Genomic DNA, 9,590 nt, shown 5'->3' on the forward strand with positions numbered 1-9,590 from the left:
GTGGCGCATGTGTATTGACTACAGAAGGCTCAATACAGCCACCAGAAAGGATCATTTTCCTTTACCATTCATAGACCAGATGCTAGAGAGACTAACAGGTCATGATTTTTACTACTTTTTGGATGGCTATTCAGGTTACAACCAAATTGCAGTAGATCCCCAGGATCAAGAGAAAACTGCATTTACATGTCCATCTGGAGTATTTGCCTACAGAAGGATGCCATTTGGGCTGTGTAATGCACCTGCAACCTTTCAGAGGTGCATGCTCTCTATTTTCTCTGATATAGTGGAAAAATTTCTGGAAGTCTTCATGGATGACTTCTCAGTATATGGAGACTCATTCAGCTCCTGTCTTGATCACCTGACACTAGTTCTGAAAAGATGCAAAGAGACTAACCTGATTTTAAACTGGGAAAAATGTCACTTTATGGTGACTGAAGGGATTGTCCTTGGGCATAAAATTTCAAACAAGGGAATAGAGGTGGATCAAGCTAAAGTGGAAATAATTGAAAAATTACCACCACCTGCCAATGTTAAGGCAATTAGAAGCTTTCTGGGGCATGCAGGATTCTATAGGAGGTTTATAAAGGATTTTTCAAAAATCGCAAAACCTATGAGCAATTTGCTAGCTGCTGACATGCCATTTGTGTTTAACACAGAGTGTCTGCAGGCGTTTGAAACCCTGAAAGCTAAGCTGGTCACAGCACCAGTTATTTCTGCACCAGACTGGACATTGCCATTCGAATTAATGTGTGATGCCAGTGACCATGCCATTGGTTCAGTATTGGGGCAGAGGCACGACAAGCTCCTGCATGTCATTTATTATGCTAGCCGTGTTTTAAATGATGCCCAGAAAAACTACACAACCACAGAAAAGGAATTGCTTGTAGTGGTTTATGCCATTGACAAGTTTAGATCATACTTAGTAGGATCAAAAGTGATTGTGTACACTGACCATGCTGCTCTTAAATATCTACTTACAAAGCAGGATTCAAAACCCAGGCTCATAAGATGGGTGTTGCTTCTGCAAGAGTTTGATATAGAAATAAGAGACAGAAAAGGGACAGAAAACCAAGTGGCTGATCATCTGTCCTGGATAGAGCCAGTAGAAGGGGTGTCCTCTCCCTCTATTGAAATCTCTGAAACCTTTCCGGATGAGCATTTGTTTGCCATCCAGGAAACACCATGGTTTGCAGACATTGCAAACTATAAAGCTACAAGGTTCATACCCAAGGAGTACAGCAGGCAACAAAAGAAAAAATTAATTACTGATGCAAAGTATTACTTGTGGGATGAACCCTATCTCTTTAAGAGGTGTGCAGACGGAATAATCAGAAGGTGTGTGCCTAAAGAAGAAGCACATAAGATCTTATGGCATTGCCATGGGTCACAATATGGAGGACATTTCGGAGGTGAGCGAACAGCCACCAAGGTCCTCCAATGTGGCTTCTACTGTCCTACCCTCTATAGAGATTCCCGAGAGTTTGTACGTAACTGTGACAGTTGCCAGAGAGCTGGTAATCTGCCTCATGGTTATGCTATGCCTCAACAAGGAATCCTGGAGATAGAGTTGTTTGATGTATGGGGTATTGACTTCATGGGGCCTTTCCCACCATCATACTCAAACACTTATATTCTGGTTGCAGTCGACTATGTATCTAAATGGGTAGAGGCCATTGCCACACCTACTAATGATACTAAGACAGTGCTGAAGTTCCTCCAGAAACATATCTTCAGCAGGTTTGGTGTCCCTAGAGTACTAATCAGTGATGGGGCACTCACTTCTGCAACAAATAGCTTTACTCTGCCATGGTCCGGTAATTAGCCACAAAGTGGCAACTCCATATCATCCACAGATAAATGGGCAAGCTGAAGTCTCTAACAAAGAACTAAAAAGAATCCTGGAACGGACTGTAAGTACCCGTAGAAAGGATTGGGCAAGAAGCTTGGATGATGCTCTGTGGACTTACAGAACAGCATTCAAGACTCCTATAGGGACCTCTCCATACCAGCTTGTGTATGGTAAGGTCTGTCATCTGCCCGTGGAACTGGAATACAAAGCCTACTGGGCAACCAGATTCCTAAACTTTGATGCCAAATTAGCTGGAGAAAAAAGATTGCTCCAGCTGAATGAGCTAGAGGAATTCAGACTCACTGCTTTCAAAAATGCCAAGCTTTACAAAGAGAAAGCAAAAAGGTGGCATGACAGAAAGATGTCATCTAGAGTCTTTGAACCAGGACAGAAGGTTTTGCTGTTTAACTCTAGGCTCAGGCTATTCCCCAGGAAACTGAAATCCCGGTAAAGGGGACCATATGTGATTACAAGTGTGTCACCATATGGCTATGTGGAGCTTCAAGACATTGATTCTAATAAGAAGTTCATTGTTAATGAACAGAGAATCAAACATTATCTTGAAGGCAATGTTGAGCAAGAATGCTCAATGCTGAGGCTAGATTAAAAAGCTCAGCAAGGTCCAGCTAAAGACAATAAAGAAGCGCTTGTTGGGAGGCAACCCAGCCATTAGCAAAACTCTTTTTGTTATTTTATTTTATTCTATTCTTCATTTTATTTATTTTTGAAGCATATAAGTTCAATATTAACAAGGTAAAGAATCAATTGCATAAGTTCACAGGGCTACAGAAGGATTCAGAGCACAAAACAGGAAAAAGGAGCTCACTAGCAAGAAGACGCCAGTAAGAGGCACAATTGGGCGTTAAACGCCCAAAAGGAGCATCCACTGGGCGTTTAACGCCAGTAGAGATAGCCATATGGGCGTTAAACGCCAGAAAGAAGCATCTTCTGGGCGTTTAACGCCAGATTTACAGCATCCTGGGCATTCAGAAAAACGCCCAGTGACAAAGGAGTTTCTGGCGTTTAACACCAGCTGGAAGCAACAGCTGGGCGTTAAACGCCCAGACCAAGCACCAATTGGGCGTTAAACGCCCAAAACATGCAGCAGTTGGGCGTTTAACGCCAGGATTGTGGGGAGTAGGCAATTTTATTTTCAATTCAAATTTTTTCCATTTCAATTCATGATTTCTTGCACAAACATGTTACAAATCCTAATTTTTCAAATCCTTTTTCAAAAGATATCAAATGTATCTTAATTCATAAACCCTTTTTTTATCCTCTTCAAATTATTTTCAAATCCTTTTCAAAACAAATCTATCTCTTTTCCTTCTACAATCTTTTCAACTCATCAATATCTTTTTCAAATCTTCACAACATCTTTTTCAAAACAAAGCTATCTTTTTCAAATATCTTTCATAGTATTCATATCTTTTAAATTTTAAAGTGCATCCTTTTCCTATCATACTTATCTTTTACAAATCATATCTTTTATCATATCATCTTCAAAATTTTCGAAAACCCACCCCCTTCCCTTTAAATCCTAGTTCAGCCTCCCCTCCTACCTCCATAATTCGGACTTGGCTCTCCTCATATCCCTCTCCTTTCTTTTCTTTTGCTTGAGGACAAGCAAACCTCTAAGTTTGGTGTGTTTATCCATGATCACTAAGCCAATACCCACTAAGATCATGGCTCCTAAGGGAAAACGAACCAACTCAAGAGGCAAGAAAGAGAATATTCCAAAACCACTTTGGAATCAAGGGAAGTTCTTAACCAAAGAACATTCAGACTATTACTACAAAATAATGGGTCTAAGGTCAGTGATCCCGGAAGTTAAATTCGATCTAAAAGAAGACGAATATCCGGAGATCCAAGAGCAAATTCGAAACAGGAGCTGGGAAGTCCTAGCTAATCCTGAAACAAAGGTGGGAAGAAACATGGTCCAGGAATTCTACGCAAATCTATGACAGATGGACAGGCAGAGAATAACGGAAACCGCATTCTATGACTATAGAACTCTGGTCAGAGGGAAGATTGTTCACACCCACCTTGACAAAATAAGGGAGATCTTCAAGCTGCCTCAACTACAAGATGACCCAGACTCCTTTAATAGGAGAATGATGAGATCAAACCTGAACTTGGACAAGATCCTAGAGGACATATGTCTCCCTGGAGCTAAATGGACAACCAACACAAAGGGTGCCCCGAACCAACTCAAAAGAGGAGATCTCAAACCAGTCGCCAGAGGCTGGCTGGACTTCATTGGGCACTCTATACTGCCCACTAGCAACCGCTCCGAGGTCACCATCAGAAGAGCAGTGATGATTCATTGCATTATGCTGGAAAAAGAAGTGGAAGTTCATCAGCTGATTGCTTGTGAGCTTTACAAGATTGCAAACAAGAACTCCAAAGATGCCAGATTGGCTTATCCAAGCTTGGTCTCTCTGTTATGTAAAGATGCTAGGATAAAAATGGGAGTAGATGAGTACATCCCAGTTGAGCCACCAATCACCAAAAAGTCTATGGAAGGACAACAAGTGCAGGACGAACCCATCAAGAGGAGAGCACAGGAGTTTTTCCCGGAAATCCCTCAAATTGAATACTGGGAGCGCCTAGAAGCATCTGTCACCAAGTTGCAAGAAGCTGTGGATCAACTGAAGGAAGAACAGCAAAATCAAAACAGCATGCTCTGCAAACTGCTTAGAGAACAAGAAGAGCAAGGGCGTGAACTGAAGGAACTAAAGCGCTAGAAGCTATCTCTTGAAGGGCCAAGCACTCCACAGACTAAAGAAGCATCCACCTCCCAAATTCAAGGTTGTTGAGTTCTAATCTTAGCCTTAACTCTGTGATAATTGTTCTTATTAGAAATTTACCTTAGAAGTTATATATGAGTAGTAGTAATTAGTATCTTTATTTTGATTTTATCTCCAATTAAGCTATAATTTATTTTTCTCATCATCATCGAACATGAATAAAATAGCAAATTTTTAGAATAAGGAGGCAATATTTTTTCGAGTTCTTAATAAGGAAAATTCTAATTATCTATATGTGGTGGCAATGCTTTTTGTCTTCTGAATGAATGCCTGAACAGTGCATGTTTTTGATATTGAATTTAATGAATGTTAAAATTGTTAGCTCCTGAAAGAATGATGAACAAGAGAAATGTTACTGATGATCTGAAAAATCATGAAATTGATTCTTGAAGCAAGAAAAAGCAGCAAAAAAAAAAAAAGAGAAGAAGAAGGAGCAGTAGAAAAGCCAATAGCCCTTAAAACCAAAAGGCAAGGGTAAAAAAGATCCAAGGCTTTGAGCATTAATGGATAGGAGGGTCTAAAAGGAATAAAATCCTGGTCTAAGTGGCTAAACTAAGCTGTCCCTAACCATGTGCTTGTGGCGTGAAGGTGTCAAGTGAAAACTTGAGACTGAGCGGTTAAAGTCGAGGTCCAAAGCAAAAACAAAGTGTGCTTAAGAACTCTGGACACCTCTAATTGGGGACTTTAGCAAAGCTAAGTCACAATCTAAAAGGGTTCACCCAGTTATGTGTCTGTGGCATTTATGTATCCGGTGGTAATACTAGAAAACAAAGTGCTTAGGGCCACGGCCAAGACTCATAAAGTAGCTGTGTTCAAGAATCAACATACTAAACTAGGAGAATCAATAATACTATCTGAATTCTGAGTTCCTATGGACGCCAATGATTCTGAATTTCAAAGGATAAAGTGAGATGCCAAAACTATTCGAAAACAAAAAGCTACTAGTCCCGCTCATCTAATTAGAATTGAGCTTCACTTAAAACTTTGAGATATTATTGCTTCTCGATTTTTTTTATCCTATTTTATTTGTCTAGTTGCTTGGGGACAAGCAACAGTTTAAGTTTGGTGTTGTGATGAGCGGATATTTTATACGCTTTTTTGGGGGTAATTTCATGTAGTTTTTAGCATGTTTTAGTTAGTTTTTAGTATATTTTTATTAGTTTCTAGGCAAAATTCATATTTCTAGAATTTACTATGATTTTGTATATTTTTCTGTGATTTCAGATATTTTCTGGCTGAAATTGAGGGAGCTGAGCAAAAATCTGATTCAGGCTGAAAAAGGACTACAGATGTTGTTGGATTCTGACCTCTCTGCACTCGAAATGGATTTTCTGGAGCTACAAGAGTCCAAATGGCGCACTCTCAATTGCGTTGGAAAGTAGACATCCAGGGATTTCCAGCAATATATAATAGTCCATACTTTTCTCAAGGATAGACGACGTAAACTGGTGTTCAACGCCAGTTCCATGCTGCATTCTAGCGTTAAACGCCAGAAACAGGTTACAACTTGGAGTTAAACGCCCAAAACAGGTTACAACCTGGCGTTTAACTCCAGAAATAGCCTAGGCACGTGTAAAGCTCAAGTCTCACCCCCAGCACATACCAAGTGGGCCCCAGAAGTGGTTTTCTGCACTATCTATCATAGCTTATTCATTTTCTGTAAACCTAGGTTACTAGTTTAGTATTTAAACAACTTTTAGATATTTATTTTGCACCTCATGACATTTTTAGATCTGAACTTTGTACTCTTTGACGGCATGAGTCTCTAAACTCCATTGTTGGGGGGTGAGGAGCTCTGCTGTGTCTCGATGAATTAATGCAATTATTTCTGTTTTCTATTCAAACATGCTTGTTTCTATCTAAGATGTTCAGTCGCACTTCAATATGATGGATGTGATGATCCGTGACAATCATCACCATTCCCAACCTATGAACGTGTACCTAACAACCACCTCCGTTCTACCTTCGATTGAATGAGTATCTCTTGAATTCCTTAATCAGAATCTTCGTGGTATAAGCTAGAACCCATTGGCAGCATTCTTGAGAATCTGGAAAGTCTAAACCTTGTCTGTGATATTCCGAGTAGGATTCAGGGATTGAATGACTGTGACGAGCTTCAAACTCACAAGGGTTGGGCGCAGTGACAGACGCAAAAGGATCAATGGATCCTATTCCAACATGAGTGAGAACCGACAGATGATTAGCCATGCGGTGACAGCGCACCTGGACCATTTTCACTGAGAGGACGGATGGTAGCCATTGACAACGGTGATCCACCAACATACATCTTGCCATAGGAGGAAACTTGCGTGCGTGAAGAAGATGACAGTAGGAAAGCAGAGATTCAGAAGACAAAGCATCTCCAAAACTCCAACATATTCTCCATTACTGCATAACATGTATTTAATTCATGCTCTTTTATTTTTCGCAACCCAAACTGATAATTATAATTGATATCCTGACTAAGAATTACAAGATAACCATAGATTGCTTCAAGCCAACAATCTCCGTGGGATTCGACCCTTACTCACGTAAGGTATTACTTGGACGACCCAGTGCACTTGCTGGTTAGTGGTACGAGTTGTGAAAAGTGTGATTTATAATTCGTGCACCAGGGTTCAACCTCCGATCCACAAGTCGAGGAGGATGACTTGAAGGTTATCCACAATCCCAAGAGGCAGAGGTCGTCCTCCAGCCCTGAAGGAGCCCTCACCGTGATGGAGAGGAATTTTGATGTCGGGAACTTCATAGACTCCCAGCTGCTTCTTGGTACGGAGAAACATTTCCATTGCACCGACCTTGCGGGGCAGGCGAAGTGGATGTACCGTACCCTCCTCCGCGGCACCACCATAGCTCGGAAGGCCGAGTTTGTGCTGTCGGGAATGCAGTCAATGCATAGAAAGCTCGAATCTGCTGTTAAGGCCAACAACCAATTCAAGACTCAAGTTGAAACGCTTCGGGAGCAGCTATCCAAGGCGGAGGAGAAGCTTAAGTCTGCCGAGGAGAAGGCCACTTCCGCTGAGGAAAAGTTGAAGGTCTCTGATGCCGCCGTTTCCCAGCTAACCGAGCGGGAGATGACTTTGGAGAGCCAGCTCAATGCTGCGCAGGGCCGGGTGGTAGCTTTAGAGAAGGAACGCAATGTGGCCATCTCGTCGGCTAAGACCGCTCAGGCCAAAGCTGAAGAGTTTAAGAAGAAGCACAAAGAGAGCGTGAAGTAGGAGAAGAGCGCGATCCTGGTGGCTGAAGAGGCCCTTAAGGCTCAAGTGAAGATTATGGCTTCTGACTTCGACACATCGGCAATCGGGGTTTTCAAAACAATCAAAGATGGAAAGATTGTCGATATGCCGAAGAAATGATCTCTTGTACCTTTGCATATGTCTTGTAGTTTTGTTGTAGAACTTGTCGCGTAGTTTGATGGGCTTTGTAGAACGTTTAAACTGCTTTGGTAGCCGCTTGATCGGCTTATTATTACTGTCTTTTCCCGCTTACTCGGCAGCATTCTCGTTTTATTTTGTTACTGTTTTGTTGGTACCGGCTTGTCGCTTGCGTTGGTTTACCGTTGCGTTGGTAATTTTGACAAAACCAAGTCGTGACTCTACTATTGCTGTGGCCGTTTGTTATCGAGTTAGTTTGGTTGGTTCCCGGGGTGATCAGTCCCGGGGTACCGTGTCCATGAAAATTATGTTGTCGCGGGACGCATAAGAGGGAAAAAGTAAATTTAACAAGTGAACATTTATCGACAGTTGAACAAGTCTATTGCAATGATAAGTTCTTAACAAAAGTAAATTATTTGATGGCAAAGGGGAACCCGGGTCTTGCTGACCTCGTCAAATCGCCTGCTCGGCGTGTTTGAGCTAAGAATAAAATCTTCTTAAGTTACCTGCATTCCAGGTTCTCGGCACTTCCTTGCCATCGAGCCTCTCCAATTTATAGGCGCACTTGCCAATCACTTCTTTAACCCTGTAGGGGCCTTCCCAATTTGTCGTCATCTTGCCTTCCCCTTGAGTCGGCGGCCCGATGTCGTTGCGTCGCATAACTAGGTCGTTTTGCTCAAATTCTCTCCTAATTACTTTGGCGTTGTAGCGTAAGGCCATTCTTTGCTTAAGTGCTACCTCTGACAAATGGGCTTCCTTCTCTACGGTTTTCTCCACTCCTTGTAGAAGTAATCGTTGGCTCAGCTCGCCGACCTCCACGGGTATCCACGGGTATCATAGCATCCACCCCGTATGTCAAGCGGAAAGGGGTTTCTCCAGTGGACGATTGCTCGGTCGTTCGGTAAGACCAGAGGACTGAGGCGAGTTCTTCAGCCCATGCGCCTTTTTTATTATCAAGCCGCTTCTTGAGGCCTAGCAAGATGACCTTGTTTGCAGCTTCAACTTGGCCGTTCGTCTGGGGGTTTTCTACGGAGGAGAACTTTTGCTTTATGCCTAAACTGGCGAGGAACTCTACGAACTTTTTGTCGGTGAACTGCGTCCCGTTATCAGAGATAACGACCTCTGGGATGCCGAATTGGGTTATCACCTGTCTCCACATAAACTTTCGACAATTGGATGAGGATATACTGGCCAGTGGCTCGGCCTCTATCCACTTGGTGTAGTAATCGATAGCAACAATGAGATACTTGACTTGCCCCGGACCAAGTGGGAGAGGTCCCAAGAGGTCGACTCCCCACTGTGAGAAAGGTCGGGAGGACGTCAAGAGGCTTAGCTCGGAAGCCGGCGCCTTATGGAAATTGGCGTTCTCCTGGCACTTGACGTATCTCTTTACGAATTCTTTGGAATCCTCCATCATTGATGGCCAGTAATAACCAGCTCTGATGAGCTTTCTTCCTAGGGCTTTGCCCCCGATGTGATGACCACAGCACCCCTCATGGACCTCTCTAAGCACATAGTCTGTTTGGTCGGGGTGTAAGCACTTCAACAAAGGTT

The sequence above is a fragment of the Arachis ipaensis genome, chromosome B03 (assembly GCF_000816755.2).
Source record: "Arachis ipaensis cultivar K30076 chromosome B03, Araip1.1, whole genome shotgun sequence".
In the NCBI taxonomy this organism is placed as follows: domain Eukaryota; kingdom Viridiplantae; phylum Streptophyta; class Magnoliopsida; order Fabales; family Fabaceae; genus Arachis; species Arachis ipaensis.